We start from the raw sequence: 18549 nt of genomic DNA, 5'->3' as shown, positions 1-18549 counted from the left end.
TCTAGCCTGTGGCACAATTAGGGGAGAGGAAGAAGTAGGGCTTTGCAGAGGGCATACAGATATCCGTCTCTTCTCATATTTTCTCTGCAAACATGTTCCACCAGACACTCTTCATCATGATATTCTGTCTGCACCAGTCAAACAGCAATGGACTGAACCCTAGGGATGGGTGAGACAAAGCACACTTCTCCGGCTTCAATTCTTTTTTTCACGTGTTTCACAATCCTAAAGACACATCCAGTTTATCATTTACACTAATAGTTCTGAGACCACCCATTGCTTTTCAACATTATTTCCACTATATTTTCATTTTAGTTGTTCTACCTCCTCTTTCTCTAAGTTCTTTACCTGAATCTGGGATATGTCTTCTTTTGCATTTTATATTTATAACACCGTGGTGCTAGAAGTTTCTTTCCCATTGTTGTCATTTTTGTGCCCACAACACTTTGGTGTGATTCATTTTAACTTCTATTTGGCTAAACATGTCTTATTTCTTGTGGACATTTCTGTTCGATCCAGGAATCCATCAGAAGTGTGATATTTAACTTTCAAAAGTTTGGAGGTGTCATCCTTCTTCAGGTCAACAAACAGAATGGTCTGGATCCTATCAAGAACAGAATGGACGGACTTTTAAACTCCAACTTTATAGGAAACTTAAGACAAGGTGAAGAGTAGATTGGCATTAAGTTAATCCCAGCTTCCAGAAAAGTCTCACAGAAAATAACTTTGGAAGGTAGGGGGTTGGGTTTTCTTGTGAAACCTTAAAATACAGAGGCATGCTTCCTGTATTGATAGAAAGCACTTAGTTCATCAGAATGAGCAGTGGTGAGAGAGAAAACACAAAGGCTTTCTGCCTCCTACTAGGTACAGATGCCACCAATTGACTCTGTGAAGCCACACTCCCCTCGTTCTGAGAAATGAGAGAGCATTGCTGAAGAGACACAAATTGAAAACAAGAAAGGATGCACCTGAACTTTTATGCCCATTGAGAAAAAAAATCACATAAATTAAAATTAAAACAAAGAAGGGAAGCCCCAAAAAGAAAGTCTCTGCACCTAAAAAAAGAGATACGCTGTATCATTTTTGATGTTCTTTTAAATCCCCTTACTTTATAATCATCTAATAAATAACTTTCTTTAAAGTCCTGAGATATATGGGGGAGGGGAGGTGAGAGGGACTTGGGGGAGAGGAGGGAGGGGAAGCTGTGATCAAGATATTAAATAAATAAATAAATAAATAAATAAATAATTTTTTAAAGTCCTGGAATAGATTTGTTTGAGCCAATGCATTTCATTGTTGTGCCATGTTTGGTTTTACCAAGTATAGCCATGAGGGCTGTAGACATGGATGAAAGAAAACACAGGCAACTGACAACTTACATGATGTGTATGTATGGGTGTGTATGCAAGGTTACCCTAACCAACAAACACACACACACACACACACACACACACACACACACACATACACACCTCTTCAGGGCAACAGGAAGAAATTCTTCCAATTGTAAAAATGTCCATTTCCCAAAACAGGTCATGTTCAGAGGCCCACAGCTCCAGGTGGAGGGACATGGGGAAGGTGGTGAGGGGCACAGAAGAAGAGTTGGCACAGAGCCTAATGACCTGCATAGCAAAGGGAAGAAGGATGTCTCAGAAGTGTCAGGAAACCAGCATCGCCCCACTTCTTAACTTCTTTTGTATGTTTGCATCTAGTTAAGCCACCTTTATTCGTAGGGTGCCAATTTTCTTAGCAGGACTTGGCAATAAAGAAAACTGGCAAACTTCAGGCTTCTGCGAACTCTCTTCCAGCTACAAACCATTATTCCATGTGTACTAGATAACGGGTCTCAACATCACAGGGGAAACCAGTAAGAAAAAGGAAGAGCAAAGAACTCGAATTAAAATACCTGAGACCACAATGAAGTAAGTGTTAAAGGTGGGTGATAGTCGAAGTACCCCAGGTTGACTAATAGGAAGTGTATGAATGTACGACCTCATTACCCTCTGGTCATGATTATGACTGCCAGGAACGAAACAAACATGCTAAGCGCAGAGCAGTGGATTGGTTTATTGCCTGTTTCTACACACTGTTACTTGTATAGTATGACAAGCTATTGACATAAAATTCATCTTATCCAATAGGAAAGAATTATTCAAACATTGATAGGATAATGTAAGCAGAAGTGCTTTGTGAATCATAAATACAGATGGGCATAGAACCACCACTGATTAGTATGTGAAGGCAGAATTAGGAAGGATACCTTGTAGCTAGCATAGCAGGACTGAACCATCCTGAACATCCACCATCCATCCATCCACGGTGGACATCTCCACCCTGCCCAGATGTTGAGAACATAATTCAGTTCTGAGAACAAGCAGGTGCGTGCGGAGTCCTGATCTCCTTTATATTCCGAGTTCTTCACTTCCTCAGTGCAACAGCGACTCCTCTATGGTAAGCTCAGGATACTTCCGTCCTGCAACCTGACCATGTAGGTCCAAGCACTGACTTCAGGACTTAAGCCTCCTGCTGTGCTGGGACTATCAAGTCTGTGTATAGCTAATCTTTAAAAACACCCAACAGCCCTTGCATATCCTCTCTGTTGTATCCCCATGCTCCCTTCCTAAAGGATTTGCCCTTTCCAGGATTTCAAAAGAACAGTGGTGATTATCAGTTTCCCGATAACATACTTCTACCTGCACTAAACTACAGTCCCTAGGCTGACCTCTATGTTTTGTGAAATTTTCCTCCGTTCCTAAATCTACATGTTTCGCTTCCCCTACCTACCCTTTAAAAAACTGAAGTGCACTGTTTCTCTGACAGATGTTGTATGCACTAGAATACTGGTTCTGACACCTTGGTGGGTATCTGAGTCACCTGGCAATTTTAGTGAAATGACAAGTACAGACTGTCCATGATTTAGAAGCACTCGGGGTAAGGACTGGATATGTATTTATATACAGAAGGCACCACTGGGATTAGAGGTAACACGGCTCAGCTGCCAGAGAGAGCAATTCCAATAGCCTCCTTACATCCAATGCTTTCGGATGAAGGGTTCACTCAACCCATGGCCACCCTGAAGTCCATCTTTTTTTTTTTCAAATGCTCTTTGCTACATATGAAATATAAACATTAAGTATTATACTGAATCTACCAAAGAGAGTATGTTTTCATATGTGATTGTGTTTGATATTAGTTATGTCTGAAAATTCACATCTTCACATCACGACCCTTCCTTCACATCACTGTTTGTAATGTAGACTGGAATGGTGAATCTTGCAGTCAAATTTTCTCAGAGTCAAGTAAATACAATAGCAAACTAATCCTACTTGAAATTAAAGTAAGAAAGGAAGCAGTAGTAAAATCATCTACTATTACAAAATTAAGGTGATCAAAACAACGTATTATTGAATTTAGTCATATATGTTATACTTATGTATGTCAGATAAATAATAGATGATAGGTAGATAGCTACATATAATATATATACATATATGTATATGTATATATATACATTCATCCACGTGACTTCTGAAATATGCTTTTATTTTTAGAGAATTTAAAGTATACAAAGTATTTTGACCATATCCACTCTTCGCTGTCTACTCCGATTCCTCTAAGAAGGCCCACCATATCTCCCTCTCAGATTCATGTCTTCATTTTTTTTTTTAAATTCACTGAGATACATTAGTGCTGCCAGGACCATGGGAAGGGCCATCCACTGGTACATAAGCAACTTACTGTGGCCAAATCTTTGAAGAAAATTGACCCTTACTTCCCTCAGGAGCCATCAACTGCCAATAGTTCCTTAGCTAGAAGTGGACTTTGTAAGTCCCTGCTCCATCCACACTGAGTCTTAATTGACCGTGTAGGTCTTGTGGAGGCAATCCCATCCACTAAGGTTTCGTGTATACAATGGCCTTGTTGTGCCCACGGAATTTTGCTTAGCAGCAATTGCTGACAACCTCTAGATCTTTCAGTATTTCCATCCCCTCTTCCACAAGGTTCTCTGCACTGTGGTGGGGCAGACATAACCTATGTAGGCCAAACCCCACTACCTGCTGAACATTTCATAGTCACCTATTCTCTGCATTTCATATTGTGTCTGATCAAATACGGCAGTAACATTTGTTTCTTCTAATGGTCAATTTGGTCTCGAGAGCTGGGGAAGGATAGGGTAAGGCCTGGGCAACATCACACCCATGAATTGTTTCTTGATCTGTGCATCATAAAATCCAGGTGGTCGTGAGAACCCTACAAAACCGGACTTTTCTGGAGTAACAAATGATTCAGAGTTGGTGGCACCACACAGATATGGTTACATGGGTTTGGATATGTGGAGTTCACTTAGGATCTGCAGACAAAGCAAAGGCGTTGGGTTCCAGAAGTAGCTCCCAGGCCTGGTGCACAGATGAAAACACTGGAGCAGCTGGGGTTGCAACACAGGATCTGATCGCTGCTTTCAATCCCTTCCCTGAGCTAAGGAAAGTCATATGTCTTGGAGGTAGAGTCAAACCTCCAAATGGAGGTGGGGGGCAAAAAGGAAAGGAGAAAGAGGGGAAGGTAGGAAAGGAGGAAAGAGGGAGGAACAGACACCCTGAGTATCGATGAGGATGGTAGAGCTCTTGAAACCTTTCTCAGCAAGTGGGACAGGGAGGAGTCTGTCCCACATTGATTACAAATAAGTAACAAAAACCAGCCTTTAGCCATATAAGATAACATCTTAAATTAATTGATAGTTTTAAACCACCACGAAGCAGAATTTGAATATAGATAGTTACTCTTCGACGACTTAGTTCAAGCCTTCTATTCATATTAAAATCTACTGAGAAAGTTAGAAATATATTTTTATCTTTAAATAAATTATAAAAGTCAAACGCAATGTTTCTATTTAGTAGAGAAAGTTCATCATATAAGAACATAACTGGTTTCTTACGCGCAAAGTATTCTGCAGACACAAAAACACATGTTCAAAAACACTCAGACATGTGTTACACACTGCACAGCACCCATGCTGCGGAGCACTCATACTGCAGGGCACACACGCTGCAGGGCACACATGCTGTGGGGAACCCACCCTGCAGGGCACCAATGCTGTGGGGCACCCACACAGTGGGGCACCCACACTGCACAGCACCCATGCTGCAGAGCACCCATGCTGCAGAGCACCCATGCTGCAGGGCACCCATGCTGCAGAGCACCCATGCTGCAGGGCACCCACACTGCGGGGCATCCACACTGCGGGGCATCCATGCTGCAATGCAGCTGCACAGTCATGAATATTTTGGCAGCAAACTTTGGGGGAGGAGACACGGAGGTTGGTTGGGGTGGATTTGGGAGGATTTAGGGAAAGGGAGGTTAAATATAATCAAAATATATTACATAGCATTCTCAAAGAATTAATAAAAATATTATTAACAGGAATCATGACTACATAAACCCAAGGCACCTTGCTATATGAGGGGAAGTGTTTCCAGAATTAGCGCTCTGTAACAAACGGCCAGTGAGAGTAAGCAGGCACAGGGGACTGCCTTAGGCTTATTAGGAATGAAGGTTGGTGAATAATGACTTTAATTTTAAAACAGAAATTATCTAATATCTGAAAGTCCAAGGAATTACTTCAGGAACTACTTTTCACTGTATATACCTCTCATACCAAGCAGCCACAAACAAACTTTAAAACACATTTTCATGTTATCAGGACTGTATTCCTTATTAGCACTACAATAACAACTCGTAGTTACTTGTCTCATTGTTGCAACAAACGGACACAAGCAACTTAAGAAAGAATAGGTTTGTTTTGGTTCAGATTACAAGGTCTAGTCTATTACACAGCGGCAGGGGGAATGAGGCAGCTGGTCACATTGAATTCACACTTAGGAAGCAGAGAAAACTGAATCTGAAGGCTCAGCCCCTCAAATGCAGACATGAAGTGGTTTCAACAGTAGTTTTCAAACTATTGTTTGCCATACTGAATATTTTATATAGTCCAGAATCCCAGCCCAACTCTGAAGGTGGGTCTTTTCATCTCAATCTAATCAAAATAATCCCTCATAGACCTTCACAGAGATGTCTCCAACAAATTGATGTTAACTTCCACAAGCATAAACCCAGTACGTTGTATCCGAAGCACTATACGATGTCAAGAGGACACTATTAATCTCTAAGTCCACACAGCTGGTGACATTCCTTCTACTCTGGGCCCGAGTCGCCCACTGTGCAGATTACCCGGCTCTCACAATGATAAAAGGTCACCTGGACTCTTCTCATTAAGCAACAAAGAATAGAAAAGTAGAGTAACTCCTGTGTGAACATGTCATCCTCCTTCCTGGTCAGCCTTGGTCACCTTTGCACGCATGACTGTCACATTACAAGCACAGCATCTGGGCACACAAGGCTCTTCCTGATCGGCAGCTAATTAATTTTAGATTTAAAAAAAATCATATCCCCATTAGTCTGTTATAGGTAAAGGTTTTATCTACATTTTTAATATAGATTCCTAGATTTAGGCCATAAGTTGACTAAATCAATAAAAATAGTGTCTGACCACACATGTACGCACTCTGTCAGGCATTAAGGTAAAACATTCAAAGGACAATATTATATTTATGTGTTTGTTCATATTCTTCTTATATGTATACACATGTTATTACAGATGTGTGAGCCAAGGTGACAAAGTTTGTTTGAAAACTACTGTTGTAACCGCTTCATGTCTACATCTGCTGATCTATAAAACTTGAGACTGGACTTGAGGGGCCCAGGATGTAAATTCAGGCTCTGAAATCCTGTTGACTTGGCACCTTTCATCACGAGAAAACCTTACGGTGACCAGCTGCCCAAACAGTGTCCTAACCATATCCCTTTCCACATATCACCTTCCCCCAGCAGGGAAGGGCTTCTCCCTTCTCCTCAATCCATTAAGACTCAGTAGTAAATATTTAAGCACGAAAGACAATGTATTTCTAAATATCACCAAACAGGTTTTCAGGATTCCACATGGGCAGGGGTTGAATTTCTCCGTAAAGATGGTGATATAATCTATTTATTAGTTACCGCCCAAATTCTCCCAACGAGACAGATATCTTCTATTCATTGTCAGTTCAAAAGATATTGACTGATTTTTGGCATAAAATACCACATGCTGTTCAATGCATCAATTAATAGAGAGATCATTTGGAGGAAGGAGCCAGTTCTGTATACATCAATTGAAAAAGACACACAGTGGCCTCTCACCCTTGATGGACTGAATCTCGACAGACACACCAGTAACAGATGCGAAGTTCTAAAGCTGAGTTTAGAAAACCAAATACATCCGAACTGTATGGAGACCCACAGCTCAGTTTCAGCATATATGGAGAACGTGTTCTTAGTAGTTTTAGCAAGACAATGTATAATGCAAAAGGTCACCCAAAATGACATAAGCCCAGGCTGCTACTAACCAGTGTGGTCTCTGGTCCAGCTGTGTGAGAATTACCAGGGAACTCCGAACACAATCTGGTTCTATTACTTCCAGAATCAGTCCTCACAGGTATCAAAGGTGTAGTGTGCACACCCATTTGAGAAGCAGTTTCTAAGGCTCACTATTCAGTTTTGAAGCGTTGATCTAGAATGGACCCACACCTTCTACCAAAGCCCCATATACACAATTATGACACCGGTCAATTGGACCAGCTCAGGAACGAGTCTGAACAGCTGGAACAATCAAGAATATCCCCAAACTTGGAATGTTTAATTTATAATATGTTACCAATATGGAGGCCCTAGTCATGTTTGGCTTTCAGCACTTAAAAGCAGGATAATCTGAGTAGGATGGAATACACCTAAAATACACCAAAAACTGTGGGCCACCAGGAAGAGAAAGCAACTTAAAGTATGCTTCAAATGAAATATATTGGATCTTATAAAATGTTAATAGGCAACTAAAATAAGTTTACTTGTTTTTATTTTTGTTGTTAATGTAACTACCAGAAAAGTAAAATCATCTCTGTGGAACATGTTTTATTCTTACTGGAAAGTTCTGCTTTTCAGTCAGGCAGAAACCCGTAAGTGAATTCTCTTCATACTGCTGAGTAGCAGAGACCAGGATTAAATCTGGTCTAAGCTTCGATGCTGCTGTATGAGCTAAAGCAAAAAAGAACCGCTTTCCTCCCTCAAACCGCAGGTGAACAGTGTAACGGCAGCAGACTCATCACTATCTACCTGCTCACGAAAAGTTACATCACCTATCTTTTTAAAAATTCTAAACACGTGGAAATGGAATGAGAGTCAAGTGTAACTGTCCACCAGAACCAGCTGTTCCTAATCCACCCTCCACTTGACCCCTCTGCTGAAGGCACTATCGTTGAGTGTGTAGAGAATGGGGCCTGGATAGACAGGCAACCACCTTATCAGAGGAAAGTGGTGTTCTTAATGGCAAGGGAACATACTCTTTCGGATGCCTTTTCATCTTGCCACATATCCTCATCTATTTGTTGTGTTGAAACTAACCAGCTTCCTGAAACTTCTTTCAGTGTCAAAGGGGGGGGGGGGGAACAAATGAATAAAAAGTCACCCCGTGTCTACCATCCTGACCTCAATGAAGTTATGTTCAGACTGACACCAATGTTTTACGAGAAATAACACAAGTGTCATCATGTTGTTATGTGTGATCATTGACAAGGATTGCCAACATGACAGAGTCTACAGTCACCTGAAAGAATGACCTTGAGCGTGACTGAAAGGGATTATCTACTTCAGGTTCCCTGAGGTAGCAAGATTCATGGTCAGAGGGAGTGGGCAGAACCAACCAATGGTCTTGCAGGACGGAGCAATCTGCGCACCAGCGTTAATCTCTCTCTCCCTCCCTCTCCCTCCCCCTCTCCCTCCCCCTCCCCCTCCCCCTCCCTCTCTCCCTCTCTCTCTCTCTCCCTCTCTCTCTCTCTCTCTCTGACTGTGGATACAATGTAATCAGCTGCCTCACACACCTGCCACCATGACAAGCCTCTCCTCAGAACAGAAACAAAACTAAGCATTCTTCCCTTAATTTGCTCTTGTCAGTAACTGCTGTGGTTTAAGTAAATAACTCCTTCACTCTTATTATAGTTAAAACCATACATTTTTGCTCATACCTCACGAATTCTAAGGCACTTTATCTTCTCTTTAGAAGCACATTAGACATGCTAATTGACATTTCCCACTTACTGGGTCAATGGCATTTTTAAAAGATTTACAAGCTTCCTAAGCCTTCTAATGTTAGTGAAACTCAGTGTGCTATCACAACAAACACACACAGTAGGCACTGTTTCCTTACCATCCTTCTTCTATTCTATGTCCCACTTTAAATGTTCCTCAGTAATAATAATTTGACTTTCAGGTCAAGTGTTTTGTTTGGTTTCCACATACAAAACCAAGAATATGATACTTTGACCTATTTCCAGATTATGAATCATCAGTAGCCATGATTGGGTAAAACATGATTATCTTCTTAGATAATCAGTTGGGTACAAGGGAATTCAAACAAAGCCCCCATTCTCATCACTCTCAAGCTGATTCTGATGCAGGCATGTTGCTGAGCTTCCTCCAAACTCTAACTTTCTGTATTCCATATGTTCATGTAAATAGGCAAAGTGTTTAATGGCTTAGCCAAACGCCTGTTATCTACTCAAATAAAAACCGGGTCACAGTTCAGATCAAACGGACTTACAGAAGGCTTCCGGTCTATTTTTAAGAAGCTTGCATATCTTCCCAAAGACTTTTATTAAAATACAGTTTCTATAGTGATTTGTCTTGAGTGCATTTTGTGGGTCTCTAAGTAAGGAACTTAGGACTGGAACACAAACCACTTTCCTAGACAGATTCCAGGCAACTCCTGATGCCAAATGAGGATTTGCAGTTGCAGATCCCATCTCAGTGAAGTCAATCTCCACATGTAATTATCTTACTCATTCAAAACTTTCCAGAGTGTGTCCTGTGTAAAGCAGCCCTGGCCAGAGCTTCTGTTTCTCTTTGTGTTGATCATAGACACATGTCAGTCCATGCAATGTTTTGTTCACTTAACATGGGGCATTCATAGAAGCCAGGTATATTCTACTGTCAGGTTTTAGAAGATTGAAGAGGCAAAAAAATAAAATAAATTAAAACCTCAACTACTTTTTAAAAAAAATTATAACTAATCACTACATTTATCCAGGGAGCCAGTTTTAATTATTATTTATTATTATTTATTTTATGTGTATGGGTGTTTACATGCACACACATCTGTGTACTGCATACATGCCTGGCAATGTGGAGGTCAAAACAAGGTGTTAAATACACTGGAACCAAAGTTACAGATATGTGTGAGCTTCCATGAAGGTGCTGAGAATTGAACCTGGGTTCTCTAGAAGAGCAGGTGGTGCTCTTCACCACTGAACCAACTCTTCAGCCACAAGAAATTACTTTTTACTCCTAATATCCATGTATAAGAAGTTCAATAAGTGCTTGTTGATAGGAGCTTGATATAGCTGTCTCCTGAGAAGCTCTGCCAGAGCCTGACAAATACAGAGGTGGATGCTCTCAGCCAACCATTGGACTGAGCACAGAGTCCCCAATGAAGGAGCTAGAGAAAGCACCCAAGGAGCTGAATGGGTTTGCAGCCCCACAGGAAGAACAACAATATCAACCAACCAGACACCCACCATCACCATCAGAGCTCCCAGAGACTAAACCATTAACCAAAGAGTACACATGGAGCAACCCACGGCTCCAGCCACATATGTAGCAGAGGATGGCCTTGTTGGGCTTCAATGGGAGGAGATGACCTTGGTCCTGTGAAGGTTCGATGCCCCAGGGTAGTGGAATGCCAGGGTGAGGAGGTGAGAGTTGGTGGGTGGGTGGAAGAACACCCTCATAGAAGAGGGGGATGGTATAGGGGGTTTCCAGAGGGGAAACCAGAAAATGGGATAACATTTGACATGTAAATAAATAAAATAGCCTTTAACATCCTTAGTCAGTGTTCTTGGGAAGTGTTCATGTGTATCACCTAAAAGTCAGAGTTCACTTTAATGTACACAAAACGCTATGATATTCATGACCAGGCACTACTATTAGAGTCATCAAAACGATGTGTCTAGGAACCTGACCTTCTGGGGCTGAACAGCTAGGGACAGAAAAGGAAATCGGACTCATGTTAGGAGGGCAGGTCTAAGTACAGTAAATTTGTTCATCAGCTTCCAGACCTGGGTAGCCAGAAGGTTACCTCCTCTTTACCACCGAAAAGTTGACTTGCTGTAAGGGAGGGAGGGCCTTAACCTAACCTATTTCCTGTGAACATTGCACACTTCATCCTATTGCAGGACTATGTAGACAAGTAGCAAATATTTGTTCAATAAAATAAACCTCGTCCACTCAATGATAACTGCTTTGAAGTGATGAATTTCCCACACACTCACAAAATTACAACATGGATGCCCTACATCATCAAGACCTCAAAATGTCTTATTTGGAAATATAGGGGTCACTGCAATGCGGGCACCAGAGTGCAGAACTAGGCTGGCACTGCACATGACCGGTATCCACATGGTAGAGAATATGGCACCAAAAGATGACAGCAAAGCCTGAGAGCAGTGCCACCAAAGGCTGCCATATGGAGCTGGAGAAGAGCAGTGACATTCCCCTCTTGGTCCTGGAGGACACCTGGACTAGACTTCTGAGCTGCGGAACAGGACGGGGAAGTGCATTCAGGAGGCCTTTGTTAGAGAAGGTCTGGCAACAAGTAATACTGCCTAGACAGTCTATATCTTGGTATTTATAGAAAAGAACTAGGATTTTTAAGTTATGTATGAAGAGAACTGTGTTCCAAGGCTAAGAGAAAATGTCATATTACACATTGTTAAGATTTTATATCTAGATTTTTAATGCATAGCATCTGTTTGCTCTCAAAGAAACAAGAACAGATCAATTAAATTAGCCAAGGAAAATTAACACAAGCCCTTTGAGAAGAAAAGAAACAGAAGTTTACACATCCTTAGAAAGAAAAAACAAACAAGTTATTATAGTATGTCTAAAAATGATCATGATTTGTCCAGTGCATGACAATACAGAAAAGAATAATTCAAAATACATGAGCAAGTGAAATACTAACTCCATGAGATACTAAAAATCAGAACTTAAAACTAGGGGAAAGGATGAGAAACTATTATTTCTTTACCAGTTCTACTTGAAGCACTTTTGTAATTTTATTATAAACTAACACTCTCTCTCTCTCTCTCTCTCTCTCTCTCTCACACACGCACACACACACACACACACACAAACACACACACACACACACACAAACACACACACAAACACACACCAGAGGAAAAATAATAAATATGCTTTATGTTGTCGGTGTGGCAAAAATACAAGCATACAGGGGAGTTTTTCACGTGTAAGAGAACTATTTATGAAATTTTAATTCATATTTTGCAGGTGGCAAGTTCCTATGTTTTTTAAAAGCTGATTTTTTAAAAGGTACCATGTGGAAGCAGATGATGCCCTTTCTCAATAAAAAGGGTAACTTGCCAATACATATACAGTAACTTTCAAATTAATTACTGAATAGCATTGTTGGTGGGCATAAAGAAAATATTTCAATAATCATAATTCTGTTAAAACTAGCCATTGTTTAGAGCTCTAAAGAATGTATTAGTGCTTACCTTTACCACAGCTTGATATTAATGGAAATCAAGATCATTTTAATCCTAGGTGCTCTTATCATTTTTACACTTCATCTTCAGGGCTGACTTCTCTAGAAGGTACAATTCTGTGCTCTATGCCTTCTACCTACTTATTTTAGTTAGAATGGATTTTTAAACTGTTTATCAAATTACTTTCCTCTACTCAATTATTGCCATGTTTTATAGAGAACAAAAAAAAACTGCATGATCCACAAAATCATGTCTTTCAAGAAAAATAAAAGAAAGCATTCAGTTTTAAATTACACTTATTACAGTGTCCAAATCACGCACAACTCTGGAGCTTTTACTTATGAGAGTCAACACATCCCATAATCCCAGCTACTCTGATTTAAATTGTTTTTTTTTTTCTCATTCTTAATAAAAGGAGCCTCAACTATCCAGAAAGCACCCAGGGAAGTCAGTATAGAGTCTGATACTTACGCCTGGTTGGATATAATAAAGGGTTTAGATTTATCCGGATTGCAAAGCAACAGGTATACTCCTGTGGATGTGCCCTGACCTCAAGGTTCAGGGGTATATATCAGAGCACACAGGAGGTTTTTCATAGCCTTTGCCAAATCCTTTCCTGTGTCTGGAAACAGTGAGAAACAGAAAGGGAAGAAAAGGCATTTGTGACCACAGAGGTACAACCCACTCATGCCCAGCAACCTGGAATTGATTGATCAGTAAATCAGAAGTCCGGGCAGAATGAACAGCCACCTCCAGTCAGCAGACACAGGGTGTCCCCAGCAGCCAGAATACAAGCAAGGCACATGCTTCCAAGTATGCCAAACAGCTGGGAGGAAGGGATACAGAGAATGCGACAAGCTAAGCTGATAACAGATTTCTTTGTACTCGAAGTGCCAAGCACAAGAACATCATAGAAAGGTCTGTATCTCCCTCCTACCAAAACCTTCAAGGCAAAGAGGGGCATGAGCGAAAGGAAGAATGGGTTCTAGTTCTGTGTCAATTAAAATTGATGAGCATATTCTGTCTCCTGAAGAAAAAAATAATTCCACAGAGACACAATTCCAAGGTAATAGATGGGTGATACAAACGCTAATAAGGATCAGCTTCTCCTTTATACAGAAGCAGGGACGCATCTGCATTATTTACATCAAATAAACACCTTCTGTCACTTGTGAACACTAGTTTTATACAACTAAACATCTCTAATAAATAGCAATCATATTGGCAGAGCATAGTGCACTGGAGAATATGAATGATGCCAAATGACATTAATGCAGAATGGTGGGGGCTTTATTATTTTTTATTTTTTAGAAAAACAACAGGAATTTTTCTTCATTTATTTTTGAAATCCTTTATGACAGTGCACAGTAATGGAGATGACAGCTCCAAGTGCCAAATCAAAATCTCAGCACAGTCCCTACGCGTTTGCATTTAATTTAATAAAGAGCATGAAGTGCATTGCACATCATATGAGATATACTTCTTTAGAGGCCAGACATGGAATCTCTTTTATAATGTAAACATATCAGGAGCTTCCACAATTATTTACTATGATTGAATGTGTCAGCTTGGCTAGGTGATGTACCCAACAGCTGGCCATTTACAAGTGCAGAGACAAGCCTTTGCCCTGTCCAAGGTTACTCTATGTTGTCTAAAGCCAGTGCTTTTCAACCTAGCCTGTCCTCTAAGATAATTCACCTATTAAGAAGATTTTTCACTACATCCACATAATGAAGGATGACATTGCATCTTGATGGGGAATGGAATGGTACACCTGTCTAGCAACACCTACATGGCATATACAAATAAATAACTTTTTGCTAACATTAGAAAGGCTGACATTCCATAAATATGCCAAAGTCCATTGGGATTGTAGGGGTTATGTGTATATTAATATCTTTTTATTGAATTTTGTATTAGATATTTTCTTCATTTACATTTCAAATGCTATCCCCAAAGCCCCCTATACTCTCCCCTCCCCCTGCTCCCCAACCTGCCCACTCCCACTTCCTGGCCCTGAAATTCCACTGTACTGGGACATTTGATCTTCGCAAGTCCAAGGGCCTCTCCTCCCATTGATGCCCAACTAGGCCATCCTCTGCTATATATATGCAACTAGAGACACAGCTCTGGGGGGTACTGGTTAGATCATATTATTGTTCCTCCTATAGGGTTGCAGACCCCTTTAGCTCCTTGGGTACTTTCCCTAGGTCCTTCATTAGGGGTCCAGGCACTGGCATAGCCTCACAAGAAAGAGCTATATCAGGGTTCTGTCAGCAAAATCTTTCTGGCATATGCAATAGTGTCTGGGTTTGGTGATTATATATGGGATGGATCCCCATATGGGGCAGCTTCCTTCCATCTCAGCTCTGAACTTTGTGTCAGTAACTCCTTCCATGGGTATTTTGTTCCCCATTCTAAGAAGGAGCAATGTATCCACACTCTGGTCTTCCAACTCAATTCTTCACTGAGTTAGAAAGGGCAATTTGCAAATTCATCTGGAATAACAAAAAACCTAGGAGAGCAAAAACTCTTCTCAATGATAAAAGAACCTCTGGTGGAATCACCATGCCTGACCTAAAGCTGTACTACAGAGCAATTGTGATAAAAACTGCATGGTACTGGTACAGCGACAGACAGGTAAATCAATGGAATAGAATTGAAGACCCAGAAATAAACCCATAAACCTATGGTCATTTGATCTTTGACAAAGGAGCAAAAACCATCCAGTGGAAAAAAGACAGCCTTTTCAACAAATGGTGCTGGCACAACTGGCGGTTATCATGTAGAAGAATGTAGATTCTGAACAAAGATTTCTCACCCTAGGAATACCGAATGGCAGAGAAGCACCTGAAAAAATGTTCAACATCCTTAATCATCAGGGAAATGCAAATCAAAACAACCCTGAGATTCCACCTCACACCAGTCAGAATGGCTAAGATGAAAAATTCAGGTGACAGCAGATGCTGGCGAGGATGTGGAGAAAGGGGAACACTCCTCCATTGTTGGTGGGATTGCAAGCTTGTACAACCACTCTGGAAATCAGTCTGGCGGTTCCTCAGAAAATTGGACATAGTACTACCGGAAGATCCAGCAATACCTCTTCTGGGCATATATCCAGAAGATGCCCCAACCGGTAAGAAGGACACATGCTCCACTATGTTCATAGCAGCCTTATTTATAATAGACAGAAGCTGGAAAGAACCCAGATGCCCCTCAACAGAGGAATGGATACAGAAAATGTGGTACATTTACACAATGGAGTACTGCTCAGCTATTAAAAAGAATGAATTTATGAAATTCCTAGGCAAATGGATGGACCTGGAGGGCATCATCCTGAGTGAGGTAACCCAATCACAAAGGGACTCTCACAATATGTACTCACTGAGAAGTGGATATTAGCCCAGAAACTTAGGATACCCAAGATATAAGATGTAATTTGCTAAAAACATTAAACTCAAGAGAACGGAGACCAAAGTGTAGACACTTTGCCCCTTCTTAGAATAGGAAACAAAACACCCATGGAAGGAGTTACAGAGACAAAATTTGGAAGTGTGACGAAAGGATGGACCATCTAGTGATTGCCATATCCAGAGATCCATCCCATGATCAGCTTCCAAAGGCTGACACCATTGCATGCACTAGCAAGATTTTGCTGAAAGGACCCAGATATAGCTGTCTCTTGTGAGACTATGCCAGGGCCTAGCAAACACAGAAGTGGATGCTCACAGTCAGCTATTGAATGGACCACAGGGCCCCCAATGGAGGAACTAGAGAAAGCACCCAACGAACTAAAGGGAACTGCAACCCTATAGGTGGAACAACAATATGAACTAAGCAGTACCCCGGAGCTCTTGTCTCTAGCTGCATATGTATCAAAAGATGGCCTAGTTGGCCATCACTGCAAACAGAGGCCCATTGGACTTGCAAACTTTATATGCCCCAGTACAGGGGAACGCCAGGGCCAAAAAAGGGAAGTGGGTGGGTAGGGGAGTGGGGGTGGGTGGGTATGGGGGACTTTTGGTATAGCATTGGAAATGTAAATGAGCTAAATACCTAATAAAAATGGAAAAAAAAGAATGTGGATTGATCCATTATGTCCTTGCACAAAGCTCAAATCTAAGTGGATTAAGGAACTCCATATAAAACCTGAGGCAATGAAACTTATAGAGGAGAAAGTGGGGAAAAGTATATTAATATCTTATTATGAGAAACAATATCTGAACATTTATTACACACAACAGAAGAAAGTGCAACACCTTCATCCTGCCCTTATTAAGAAGTAGTCACTTGCTTAGCACTGGGATGGCGCTGGTCTTACTGACATATCTTCTTTCCATCCAGTGCATATCTCAAGGGACTAACATGAGAGAAACACCACTGTCTCAGAGCTTTAGTCTCAGTTCCTACAACTGATGTGGCCTACTCAAACTGCCTTCTGTCTATTCTGTTTACCAATGAGGACCTGCCTTCCACCCCTTTGCCCATTCAATCATCACAATCTAGATCTGTCTCTCACTGGTGCAGCCTGTACCACACCTCAAAGACGGAGCTCATCTGTGATGCAGCAACCAGACTCTACCAGCAGAACTTTAGGCTGGAATAACTATCATATGTCTATAGAAACTCTGTTTGCACCTCTTTCACCGTCAGTCCCTTGGGCCTCTTTCAAACATTTTGAACTCTTATGGGACATGATTAAAGCTTTATAACCATTATGTAACATAGGTAGGTAGATAGGTAGGTAGGTAGGTAGGTAGGTAGGTAGGTAGATAGGTAGGTAGGTAGGTAGGTAGGAAGGAAGGTAGATGATAGGCAGATACCTTTACTGTATGATGATAGTGCATGAATCTGAGAGTTAGTAAGGAATATTGGAATGAAAGGCCTTACATTTACTTGCCTTGATCAGCTATCAAAGAAAGTTGGATGATAGTGAAACTGTTAGTTTTATTTTTTTTTTTAAAAAGCACCTCATTAATTTATTGTTATTCAAGAAATTCTAACATCATGGAAAGGTCTAAGGTGTTCATATTATTATGTCTCTGACACCGTGTGCTCATGACAGATGTATACCACAAAAGGACTTCTACCTTGGGATTAAACCTGTGGACAGATTTTACCCTACACTTTGGTCTTTAACTTTTACCTGAATTTGAGGTCTGTTTTCTTGTCCTATAGATTCTATATTTGTCAGTTCTCATATTTTGGTCAACTTTTAAAAATAATATTCTATCTTGGTCCGGGACCCGCTGAACTTAGGAAATTAGTCTGAACAGGTGAGAGGGTGCGCCAGAGAACCTGACAGCTTCTGGAACAGGCGGAAGCACAGAGGCGCTGAGGCAGCACCCTGTGTGGGCCGGGGACAGCCGGCCACCTTCCGGACCAGAGGACAGGTGCCCACCCGGCTGGGGAGGCGGCCTAAGCCACAGCAGCAGCGGTCGCCATCTTGGTCCCGGGACTCCAAGGAACTTAGGAATTTAGTCTGCTTAGGTGAGAGTCTGTACCACCTGGGAACTGCCAAAGCAACACAGTGTCTGAGAAAGGTCCTGTTTTGGGCCTTCTTCTTCGGCCAGGAGGAGATCCAAATACAAGATATCTGCGCACCTTCCCTGTAAGAGAGCTTGCCAGCAGAGAGTGCTCTGAGCACTGAAACTCAGAGGAGAGAATCTGTCTCCCAGGTCTGCTGATAGACGGTAACAGAATCACCAGAAGAACAATCTCTAAACAGAGTCAACTATAACTACTAACTCCAGAGATTACCAGATGGCGAAAGGTAAACGGAGGAATCTTACTAACAGGAACCAAGACCACTCACCATCACCAGAACCCAGCACACCCACTTCGCCCAGTCCAGGGAACCCCAACACACCTGAGAACCTAGACCTAGATTTAAAAGCATATCTCA

The 18549-nt window shown here is 41.3% G+C and overlaps 1 protein-coding gene across 2 annotated transcripts in view; it reads right to left on the bottom strand.

Moving 5' to 3' along the window:
• The window catches only part of Ctnnd2 (catenin (cadherin associated protein), delta 2), an 856811-nt gene that overhangs the window by 788442 nt on the left and 49820 nt on the right, over positions 1–18549 (bottom strand). The window lies entirely within an intron of this gene.

The sequence above is a fragment of the Mus musculus genome, chromosome 15 (assembly GCF_000001635.26).
Source record: "Mus musculus strain C57BL/6J chromosome 15, GRCm38.p6 C57BL/6J".
Lineage (NCBI taxonomy): Eukaryota > Metazoa > Chordata > Mammalia > Rodentia > Muridae > Mus > Mus musculus.
Note: the sequence above shows the minus strand (reverse complement) of the source record. Positions and strands in the feature narration are given on the sequence as shown.